The 12,323-nt window shown below is 46.2% G+C and overlaps 1 protein-coding gene across 16 annotated transcripts in view; it reads left to right on the top strand.

Annotated features, from left to right (window-relative positions):
• ST6GAL1 (ST6 beta-galactoside alpha-2,6-sialyltransferase 1) overlaps positions 1 to 12,323 on the top strand; it is a 155,717-nt gene that overhangs the window by 38,518 nt on the left and 104,876 nt on the right. For 5 of the 16 annotated variants that reach the window (XM_067034194.1, XM_067034192.1, XM_067034202.1 and 2 more), the window contains one exon: positions 5,378 to 5,484. The exons of the other annotated variants lie outside the window; for them this stretch is intronic. The gene's annotated coding sequence lies outside the window, so the exon portion shown is untranslated. The remainder of the gene's footprint in view (positions 1 to 5,377; positions 5,485 to 12,323) is intronic. 16 annotated transcript variants of the gene reach the window in all.

Here is a 12,323-nt window from a genome sequence, read left to right on the forward strand (position 1 = left end):
ATACATATAACTGAATCACTTTGCTGTACACCTGAATCTAATACAACATTGTAAATCAACTATACTTCAATAAAAAGTTGTTCGGTTTGAAAAAAAGTCACTATAAACATTTGTGAAAAATCTTTTGTGGGGGCATATGCATTCTTTTTGGGTGAATACCTAGGAGTAGAATGGCTGGGTCATATGGTAGACGTATGTTTAGCTTCTTAAGAAGCTGCCAAGCTTTTTTCTAGAGCAGTTGTACTAGTTTATACTTCCACCAGCAGCATACGAGAGCTTCGGGTGCTCCACTTCCTTGTCAACACTTGGTGTGGTCAGTCTTTTTAATTTTAGTTATTCTAATGGGTGGCTAGTGATAGCTCATGGTTTTATTTGCATCTCTCTGAAGATTAACGATGTTGGGCGTCTTGTCGTGTGCTTATTTGGCATCTGCATATCTCCTTTGATGAAATGTCTGTTCAGATCTTTTGTTCATTTAAAAAAATTGGATTGGGCTTCCCTGGTGGTGCCGTGGTTGAGAGTCTGCCTGCTGATGCAGGGGACGCGGGTTCGTGCCCCGGTCCGGGAAGATCCCACGTGCCGCGGAGCGGCTGGGCCCGTGAGCCATGACCGCTGAGCCTGCACATCCGCAGCCTGTGCTCCGCAATAGGAGAGGCCACAACAGTGAGAGGCCTGCGTACCGAAAAAAAAAAAAAAAAAAAAAAAAATTTGATTGTCTTCTTATGATTAGATTGTAAGAGTTCTTTATATATTCTACAGACAAGTTTTTTTTATTTGCAATACATTGCAAATATATTTTCCAGTTCTGTGGCTTCCACGTGGTGGGAGACAGTAACACATAAACTAAGAATTACAATTCAGTTGACTAGTACTGTGCTCAGGAAGTACAAAGGAAGATCAGTAATCTTAGATGGGAAGTCAGGGAAGCTTCCAGGATGCAAAGATATGTGACTTGGGTCTTAAAGGAAATTATAAGTTAGCTAGGCAGGGGAAGGGCAGTCTAGGTACAAGTTTGTATGTGCAAAGGCACAGAGATACAGAATGTCATGGTGCATACCAAACTGTAAGTCATTTGATTGGAGCCCTGGGATTTTTGGAGTAGAAGGATGTGGGCTGGAATCCCAGATGCCCTCTTACTGGCTGTGCACCTCGTTTATTATTTATTTTTATTAATTTGGAAACAATTATAGATTCAGGGGGAGGTGCGAAGATAGTACAGAGAGGTCTGGTGTATCCTTCATTTAGTTTCCTCCACTGGTTTCATCTTATACAATTATAGTACGATATCAAAACTAGGAATCTGAGGTTAGTACAACTGTGTGTAGAGCTCTGTGTCATTTTCTCACATGTTTAGATTAGTGGAGCCACCACGGCAATCAAGGTACAGAACTATTCCTCCACACAAAGGTCTCTCTCATGCTACCCATTCATCATCACACTGGCCCGGCCCTTTCTCCCTTTTCTCATCCCTATAATTTTGTCATTTTGAGAGTGTTCTGTAAATAGAGTCATATGATATGCAACCTTCTGAGACTGGCTTGTTTTCACTCATCATAATGCACTTCAGGTCCATCCGGATTGTTGAGTGTACCAATAATTTGCTCTTTTTTACTGATGAGTGGTATTCCATTGTATGGATGTATCACAGTTTCACTATTGACCTAATGAAGAACATTTTAGTTGTTTCTAGTTTTTGACTATAACAAATAAAGCTGCTATGAACAATTGTGTACAGGTTTTTATGTGAACATAAACTTAATTTTTGAATTGATTTTTAAAAATAAATTTATTTATTTTATCTATTTATTTTTGGCTGTGTTGGGTCTTTGTTGCTGTGCGCAGGCCCTCTCCAGCTGCAGCAAGCAGGGGCCACTCCTTGAGGCAGAGTGTGGGCCTCTCACCACGGTGGCCTCTCTTGTTGTGGAGCACGCGCTCTAGGCGCGCGGGCCTCAGCAGCTGTAGCTCGCGGGTTCGAGCACAGGCCCAGAAGTTGCGGTGCACGGGGCCCAGTTGATCCGCGGCATGTGGGATCCTCCCGGACCAGGGCTCAAACCCGTGTCCTCTGCATTGGCTGGTGGAGTCCCAGTTACTGTGCCACCAAGGAAGCCCATATAAATTTAATTTTTCCAAAAAAACAGCAGCCAAAACATGTTTTCTGTATTTTTTCCAGGATAAATGCTCAGGAGTGCAATTGCTGAGTTGTATGGCAAGTGTATTTTTCATTTTTTAAGAAACTGCCAAATTGTTTTCTAGAGTGACTGTATGGTTTTCTGTTCCCACCAGCAAAGTAGGAAAGATCCACTTTTTCCATCTCCTCATCAGCATTTGGGGTGTGTCCTATTTTAATTCTAGCTGTTCTAATAGGTGTGCAGTAGTAGCTCATTGTGGTCTTCATTTTCATTTCTCTAGTGGCTAGTTGTGTGACTCTTACCCTTTCTGCTCTCAGGTCAGGTCGGCTGTATGAATCTAGACCCTAGCCTGTACTTTTTGTTGTTGTTGTTTTGTTTTTTTTTGCGGTACACGGGCCTCGCCCTGTTGTGGCCTCTCCCGTTGCGGGACATAGGCTCCGGACGTGCAGGCTCAGTGGCCATGGCTCACGGGCCCAGCCGCTCCGCGGCATGTGGGATCCTCCCGGACCAGGGCACGAACTCGTGTCCCCTGCATCGGCAGGCGGACTCTCAACCACTGCGCCACCGGGGAAGCCCCCCAGCCTGTACTTTTTAAGTGTGAGAAGCAAAAGGACCTAGTGCTGATAGCCCCCTCCCACCATTTCTGGAGCTGCCCTGGAAGTCTGGCTTCCCTTGTTTTCTGATCCAGTCACCCGGCTACAGGATCTTTCTTCATTGTCCTGGGTGGCTCCAGGAAAGTGATATTTTATCGAGCTGAGTATTTTTCCAGGGGAGGTTTTTTTGTTTGTTTGTTTCCCATAGATGAGCAAACAGCCTGTAAGTGTTGATTTTTTACCGGGCTATGGGTAAAGTTCTGCTCCACCCTTTCCCTCCCTGGTGCCGGTGTGCCAGCATCTGTACTTACTGGCAGCTGAGCTGAAGGAACCTCTGGAGCTGACCCAGGATGACTTTTCTCAGTGTTTGGAGGTCTGAGGTGCCAAGGGAAGCTGCCATGGCCTCAGGCCCTCCCTGTGCTTGCGATCTTCTCTTCTTTTCACTTACAGATGGAGAGGCAGATTTAATGTGCTGGGGAAAATAATAATGGTAGCTGAGAATTATATAGCACTTACGATGTACCAGGTACTAAGTGCTTTATGTATATTTACTCATTTAATTCCCACAACAACCTGACAGATCTGGGTTCCAGGTGCAGAGCCTCAGTTTCCTCACCTGTAAACAGGGCAGTAACAATCCCTAGTGGATAGATTGGGAGGGCTAAGTAGGGGTGGTGTAGTGAGTTACCCCCCTAGAGAACACTGGTTCCCTCTCCTCTACAGGGGCCCTTAACAATCATGAACGCCTAGCTGTACTGCTGTGCTGCACTGAAAGAAAATGGGGTGTCTGTATCCCTTGTTCCACTTCAGTCAAAGATGAGTGTCCATTCACTCATTTAGCATCCAATCAACTTTAAGAATGAGCTCCTACTGTGTGCTTGCTTCTGTACTAGGCACTGTGAGCACCAGAGCTACAGTCCTTGACCTCACGCAGCATGTGGTCTACAGAGAGAGACAAATATGAATTTAATAATAACACATCTGAGTGTAAACTCATGAACTGTGGGATTTCTGTAAAGGAAATTCTCTGGTGCTGTGTGAGTGAACCAGTCTGAGATCAGAGGATGCGTCCTCGGGGAAGGGATTCTGGCTTGGAGTCTGATTCATTAGCCTTGATCTACTGCAGAGGCCTACATGGAACATTCTATAGTATCAGCTCACTTTAAGCTGCATCCTGACTGTAGGCTGACCTGATGCCCGGCCATCCCAGTGCTCTCACCCCCAACAACCCAGACTATTCCGTGAGGTTACCCATCCCCAACCATTCACAGCTGCTGCTGATCCCATGGGGACCAAGACTAAGCTCAGGGCCACACCTTACAGGGCTGGGTCATCCTTTTTTGTTGTTTCTTTGTTTTTGAATGTGCTCATGACTCAGTCAACTTATTACACAGTGAGCCACTGTGGTAGAGTTATTCATCAAACAGAGTTTTAAAAAACCATCTTTATTGAGGTATAATTTATATTCCATGAAATTAACTTGCTTTAAGTGTAAATTCAGTGATTTTTAGTAAATTTACTGGGCTGTGCAACAATTACCAAAATCCAGTTTTAGAACATTTCCATCATTGGTTGGGTCATCTTCAAATGGAAAAGGCAAGGGATTATTTTTCATGGCAATAGCTCCGTAACTATTTTTTTATGGAATTAGTTCTGTGCTCCCAGCAGGAGGATCTCATTAATTAATTCAATTAGTATTTACTGAGAGCCTGCTGGAGCCCACAGCTGGGCTAGGGGCAAAAGGCAATAAAGAGAGAAACAAGTGGAGACTGGCAGCTTCCCTGCGGCTGACAAGCTTCCTATTAAAGATACATTGTTAAATGTAACCTACCTGCAGCTTACAGTTTACTTGTGGCCGCTGCAGGGCAGGTAATTATTTTCTACCTTGTGGCTCATAATTGATGCGGCAAGGGCCTTGCTTTTGCAATACCTGCTATTGTACTGAAATTATTGGCCAAGCAGAAGGAGGGAAGTGTACTCTCCAACATCTGCAAACTGCTGTAGGCTTTGGCAAGCCTGGATGCAGGATCTGGGAAGAGAGGGGATTGGGTGTGCTGTTTGCAGTGTGAAGATTCGACAGGTGGACTTGAGGTGAGCAGTGAGGTGTTGAAGGAGGAAAAGAGTGCGGGGAAAGTCATGGAGTTGTGGCTCACCAGGTGGCCTACAGCTTAGGGGTGCCTCTGCATGCAGTGGGGTGTTGCTTGGAGGCGTGGCGGTAAGGCAGGAGTGCAAGCTTGGATGCTAGACTAAGGAATTTGGACTTGGTAGAGCAAACAGGGAAGATGCTATTTTAAGTTTTGGAGGAGGGCTGTGACTATTCAGAGCTGGGCTTGGGAGAGTAATCTCGCGTGAGCTGAGAGACGGGAAGTGGGCATGGGTTAGGAGGCTATCGATAGCGTCCTAATGTTAGATGACGTGGACCTGATGCGAGCAGGGGAAGGGCAGCAAGGAAGAAGGTGGGAGAGAAGATCCTGCCAGGTAGGGGAGAAAATCTCTCTGTCCCAACCCCTTCTCCCAGGTTCCATACCTGCCTTACCTAGCTGCCTTTTGCACTTCAACCAACCGCTCAGGTTCAGCCGGTCCAAAGCCCCCTCTACATCATGCTTTCCCCTTGCCTAGCGTTACTTTTCTCTCTGTCCCATTCCTCTTGCCCAGGAGGAAGGAGAGGAGCCAGAAAGAAGCGGAACACTGTCCCTTTGGAAGGCAGCGCCATAGGAGGTAGTGGCGAGAGATTTCCAGGGAGGGAGGTGCCAGATGCGAAGGTGAGTGAGTACGGGCACTGAAGACAGCCTGGGGACTCAGGTACTCATGTGAGGCGAGTGAGGTGCCTCGGGTGCAAAATTTAAGGAGGCACTGGGTGCCAACCCGGCTTGCACAACCCTGAGAGTGAGGGTCCTGGACTAAGTTCCTGGAGAGAACCGGTAGTTGGGAGGAAGCCGGTGACTTTGGAGAAAGCATTAGCTTTCAAAAAGTTAAGGACCAGGTGTGGAACTGTTTCTTCAGAAGAACACCTTCCATAGGAAGCTTCCTGAAGCTGCCTGGGGGCCTGCCTGTCTGCTTTCTCCCCACCCCAAGACAGCCCCTCAGTGTCTCCACAGACTCTCTAGGCTTCCTGGAGCACAATGTGAAGAACACTGATTAAGTCTAGCCCCCCATCTTACCAGAGAATTCTGAGACCCAGAGAAGTACGTGACTTTGTCCAAGGTTACACAGGGAGGGGTGACCTTAGGGGTCTTCTTTACTTTCCTTTGATTTATCACCTTCAGTTGATTTACCTTCTCTTTTCATTGTTCCTCCTAATCTCCTCCTCCCTCTTCCAATTATGAGAATTGGCAACAGATGATATTCAAGGACTCATCTATATTGGAGGACTGAGGGCTAATTCTGAGTAGTCTGTTTCTAGAGTGCCTGCTGCCTACCAAGCATTCTTGTAAGGGCTTTTCCATTCATTATTTTATTCTTATAAGAACTTTCAAAGTACTTGTCATTGTCCCATTTTTCTGATGAGAAGACTGAGGCTCAGAGAGGACAAGGGCTGGCTTAGATTTGCATGGTTACTAACTGGTGCTGTCGGACCCAGAGCCCGTGTTCTTTCTCCACCACATATCTCTTTAGTTATACAACTGAATGCCTTGAGGCCAGGCACTAGTTTGGTGCTGATATGGTACAAAGGAGACAAAAATCCTGCTGAAACTTACTCTACTTGTCCCCCTGTTTGTGCAGGGGTTGACCTGCGCTTCTTGAGGTCCCCTGCCTCGGGGTCTCTGGGCTGCCTGTGGTGGCTGCCGTGTTTGGGGCTGTTGTTGAGATACTCTCCGTGGCCGAACTCATTCCTCAGCCATGTCTCACGGACTCCTTTCTCTGTGCCTCTGGGTCACTGAAAGATTCCACTGAAATCACTCATAGGTGACATAGGCAGTTTATTCTGCAAGGAACACGGTTTACCCTACATTGCTTAGCTTTTATCACCAACCATTTCCTTTGGCCACCACCCGTGTAAAGAGCTCTGACGCAATCCCATGACTTAGCCCTGATAAGGCAAGTTATTTTGGCCTCCTCTGCTCTCAGCCTCAGTGAGAGTTTGGACTCACTGTTTTCACTTCTCACTTTAGACTGTTTGCCAGAGTTTGTGGAAAAAGCCCTGTATTATTAATGCCTTGGCTGGGAATGGCTGTGCCCTGTCAGGTTGTCATGTGAGCCCTCTGAAAAGCCGTAGGCCGCAAGGCCCCAAGCTCTCCTGGGCCCAGGGGCTCTGGTGGGAGATGTGATCCTATCCTACAGAAACTGCAAACAGCCACCAAGGGCAGAGAGAAACTTGGAAGAGATGGATCAGGGTCTCACCTAGGAATTCGTAACTGCTTAGAGAGTGTCTCATGGGGCTGATTCCATTCTGCTTCAGTGGGACCCGCGGTGTTTTGAAGGTCTTTTAGTCTGATGTCCTCCTCCCCCATAAGACAAAAATGAGCTGATTTAAAATCAGCTAAGTAATATTAAATATTACAATCAGTTAAGTAATATTTAGAGATCCATCTTACAGTGGATGATATGCTGGCCACTTGAAATAAGTGATGTAGTTTTAATCCTCAGAACAAATCTTGTTATCTCCATGTAATGGATGAGAAAACCTCCTCTGAGATGTCAAATGAATTACACAAGGTCATGCAGGTGGTAAGGAGTAGAGATGGGATTCGAACCCTGTTCCATCCGGGCTAAAAAGCTCATGTTCCTTTTAGGACATCGTGAGCCAGCAGACATAAAATATTTCCCTGACCTCCTCTGGTTTATCCCTATAGTTGGTCCCAGCTCCTCTCTCATCTTTGTGGCTTCCCATCGCCCTATAAAGATCTTCTGGAGCTTGTATTCCAGTGGAGACCTGACTAGAGTTTAGTATTAGTTGGGTCAGCGTTTGGTGGGGTAGATGGTGAGGCTGCAGGCCAGCCCAGGGCTGAGGAGAAATGGTCTCTGGCACCTTCTCCTCTGTCAACTGAAATGGCTCCTCTTCATGCCCCATCAAAGCTCCTTTTTAGTGCAAGGGGCTCAACTCGGAGTTTAGAGAAAATAATCTAACAATATCACTTGCTTGCTTAGAAAACCTCCATCAGTCCTAGTTTTTTTCCAGGATAAACTGGGACTAGATACACTTATGTCTGGAGCAGATAATCCTGTTGAACCCCATTTCCCCTCCCTGAAGCTCTCATACCCTCACCCTTCACAGCTTCTCACCATTCCTTAAGTACAACAGGCCCACTTTCATGACTGAGCCTTTGCACTGTGTTTTTTTTTTTTTTTTTTTTTTTTTTCCTGTTGGGCATAACTTTTTCTGCCTGGTACGTTCTTATTCATCCTTCAAAACCCAGGATGAACTTTACCTTTTCTGACTTCCTCTAGCAGAGTTGGCACCACCCCAGCTCTTAATTCTTAATGTGTTACTTGATCTTTCCACCTATCAGTTTATGGGTCTTCCCCTTTCTCTAAGGCCTCAGGAGTAGAAACTGGACCCTATTTATTTCTATGTCACCTGTACTTGGGGCATATTTGTATGGCCAAATGAATAAGGGCTCGTTAATTAAACTGTTTAAGTATGAGTCACAGGTGGCTCCACTTTAACTGAAATGCAAGGTCATGGGACTTTAGAGAACGAGAAGGGATAGGCTAAGGCTGTGGTGCTATTAACTGATTGACAGGTGAGCTAGGCAGTGTGCTGCGAGCATTCCTGCAAATGGACCCCATTGCAGAGAGAGAGGGTCCCAGAGGAATGAAGCAATAACGCCATGCCTCACAGTTGAGGAGCGAAGCACGGCCTGCCCGGCTCCCCAGGCCAGCCTCTTCAACTCTGTCCCCAGTCTGCCTCCCAGGAGAGCTGGGTACAGACCTGGAGAAAAAGTGGGCATCCTGAATGGTCCCACAAGGAAGGTGAAGCGGGTGGCACATAGCGGAGAAGCAGAGGTGGGAGGAAGTCCAGGGCAGCCTTTCTTTCCTTACTGTGGTGCCGGCAGCGTCTTGCAGGCCAGAGCTCCTGCCTGATGGTGGCTCCTGAGGATGCAATCGAGCCGAGCCCGAGGGTGAATTTGGAGCCAGGACCTGGTCATTCTGTGCCACTGGGCCTCTTGCCCATTTAACTCCTCCTTCCCCTGCTGCTGCTGGGTGTAGGCATTTAGACTTTAGAGATGGTCAGATCTGAGTATAAATCCTTGTCTCACCCGTTTTAACTGCAAATTTTGTAGCACTCAGCAAAAATAATGGGGTTGCTATGGAGTCAATAGGATCAGTGATGATGACACTATTGACAGGGTTTGTGCCAAGTGGTTTATGGCATTTATTCCTCTGAATACCCTAAAGGTAGGTGCTGTTAATCATTCTGAAGTCGCACATACAGGACTGAAGTTCAGAGAGGCTAAATAACTTGCCCAAGGTCACATAGTGAGTAAATGATGGAATCAGGTAGTGGACCCAGGTTGGTCACACCTGATCCACTAGGCCGCCAGTCTCCAATTTGCCTGATCTTAGTCACCTGGGGCTCTCTGATTCAGCCTGGGTGGGGCCTGGGGAGCAGTGGATATAATAGGCACCCAGGATGATATGAAGATCTGGCAAGTTCAGGAAACACTATATGGTACTTTCCTGCCTGTAAGGTGTGACTCACCGCTGGCCCACAATAAATATGAGCTGTGAGTGTTATGACATGAATTGATTGAAAAAATAGCATGCAAAGACTTTCATCTTTTAAAAATTCATTAGTCTTGGAACTAGATCTTAAAGGTAGAAGTCAAGGGAAGTAGATTCTGGATCAGTGAATCTACATTCTAAAACGATAAACTCAGAACTATCTGCAGATGTAATGAGCTGCCTTCAGAGATCCCTGTTGCTCCAGTTCAAGCAATCTGTGATACCACATAGCGGGTGTGCTTTAAGGACCCGGGGCCAGGTGTGTGTCTGCCCTCTGCACGCATGCGCTGGGGAGGACTTTTGTGTGTGTGAAGGTTCCAGCGGAGGTTGAGTTTAGGAGCTATGCAAAGTCAGAAATGATCCCAACTCTGGGAGGGAAAGCAGAGGCCAAAGCATGTATATATTTTGGGGCCGTAGCTTCCTGTGTTGTGTCCTGGGCAACCTGCACTGGCCTCCTCCATAGCTTCTGAGCCTCTAGACCTGCCATCAGGGTACTGAGCGCTTCATGTTTCTCAGGGACTGCTGGCGGGCAGATGTCTTTCTATCTCTTCCCAGTATTCCCAGGTCTTCTTGTCTTTGTTTTTAAGTTCTCAAGGCCCATCCTATGAGCACATACATTACAGTTCATGGTCAGGGAATGTTGTCCCATGAGAGCCTGGAGAAAGGCTTGACCCCTACCCTGGCCCATTGATCTCCTGTTTCCAACCTCAACCTTGATGATAAAACTCAGCATAAGCTTTCTTCTAGACTAAGAGCAGTCAATAAGACCCTGCTAAAAGCTGAAGGAACCCTACTGAATGATTGCCCAGGATACTTCTGTTTCTAAGATCCATGATAATAGCTGCCGCCTCGAACACTGATTGTGTGCTGGGTGTTTCTTTTCTCATTTAACTCTCCCCGCAATCCTATGATAGAGGTAACACTATCCCTGTGTACAGACGAATAAACTGAGGCCCAAGAATTCAGCTAAGTTGCCCTAGGTGACAGAGCCAGTAAGCAGTGGAGGTGGACTTCAAACCTAGCTCTGTGTGACTCACAAGTTAAAACTTAATATGTATGTATAATTTTGGCTTATTGGAATAATAGGAAGTTTTGCTTCTCTTGATGAGGAAACTTAGGGACTGGTTACCCTGCCTGGTGACAGAGAGCGAAGCTATATACAGAGCGTAACACAGGGATGGAAGATCCTAATATTCACATTTGCAATCATCCCTAACCTTTATTAATGTAGACCACCATGACCTTCCTCAAGGCTTCTTTTGGTGATTGTGGCAGAGATAGATTTCTGTTACTAGTGACTCTCGGTGAGGCTCCATTAATGCTAATGATGGTAGCCGACTATGCTGGGGTACGCTTGTCTGCAAACTGTTGGGCTCTGCGGCAAGTACGTTGAGGTCCAGGAATTTGTTCACGAGGAGTGAAAACGTGGGAAGATGAAGTGAGAGGGTGAGAGGAAGGGAGCGTGAGCTGTGCGTCATTTCATCAACCTTGAGCTTGATCTCAAAGGGCACCTGTGTGTATTAACTTTGATAAGGAGACCATCTGAGCCCCCATCTCTGTCGGCAAACACAAAGAGATTGTATCTTCTGATGTACAGATCTGTTGTGTCAGAAGAACAAAAATCATCCAAGAGTGGCAAAGGAATTTGAGGGCTTTCTCCAACTCATGTTTTATTTTCTGTAACTGTGAACAGATCTTATTTTTGGTTTTACACATCTGAGTGCTCAAGATGGAGGGTCCTCACCACCCTCTCCTTTCTGATCGACTATCTGCCATTTTTTTTCTTCCAGCAGCTCCTTTGGGCTCCAGTTTGAGCTGGGTGCCCTTACACACTACCATTTCTCATCTGCTATCCTTGACCACTGACGAAGCCCCCAGGGGTCTGCCTCACTTCTCAGTCTTCTATTCAAAAATCCTGCTCGCATCTTTCTTCTTGAAGCCTTCTGATTATAGCCAGCCATTTCAGTAACAGCACCTGTCTTCATTTCTAACTCTAGCCAAGATGATATCTTTTCTTGGGGCTCTTTGTGTAAATATGGTCAATCTCATATAGCTTGCTCTCTCATTAATCTCATTACATTTATTCAGCTATTTTGTTTTCTGTCTCAGGTGCACTAAGTTTGTCTCTCAACTCTGAGGGCAGGAAATGTAGTTTGTGTGGAGGTGGTGATGACTGTATTTTAATTTCAGTGTCCAGCACGTAGCCAAAAAAATTGTTTTTTCATCTGTGCAAGTGATGTTTATTGGATCATTTCCACAGTCTGGGCGTTGGACACAAAGGCACTGGGGCTATGGAGCTAATCGTTACTTGGTGGTTGAAATGCTTACAGTTTTAAGGGAAGCCAGACATGTAAGCAAATTAAAATTATATTTTAATTTTATTTGAGCTATAATTGAGGTTTAAGTAAAATTTATTGGGAGCGCACATGAGAAATAATGAGACAAGAGAGATGGAGACAGATTTAAGAAATGATTGGGGGCTTCCCTGGTGGCGCAGTGGTTGAGAGTCCACCTGCCGATGCAGGGGACACGGGTTCGTGTCCTGGTCCGGGAAGATCCCACATGCTGCAGAACGGCTGGGCCCGTGAGCCATGGCTGCTGAGCGTGCGCGCCTGGAGCCTGTGCTCCGCAATGGGAGAGGCCACAGCAGTGAGAGGCCCGCGAACCACAAAAAAAAAAAAAAAAAAAAAGAAAAAAAAGAAAAGAAATGATTGAGAGTAGTAATAGTAGAACTTTGTTTCCTGTAGAGTTTGACATAATACCTTTACGGGCTTGTTCTAGGGGCAGTGAGGTACCAGGATGAACACGTGATCCAGGAGCACCCTGAGTAAAGGATGAGTTGAATAGGGGATAAGGAAGAAGGAAAAAAGCTTAGCAAGATAGTAAGTGATGGAGAGACTGAGGGAGAGGATTATAATTACTAACATATTGAATG

This window comes from Kogia breviceps, chromosome 5 (assembly GCF_026419965.1).
Source record: "Kogia breviceps isolate mKogBre1 chromosome 5, mKogBre1 haplotype 1, whole genome shotgun sequence".
NCBI classification, from domain to species: Eukaryota; Metazoa; Chordata; class Mammalia; order Artiodactyla; family Physeteridae; genus Kogia; species Kogia breviceps.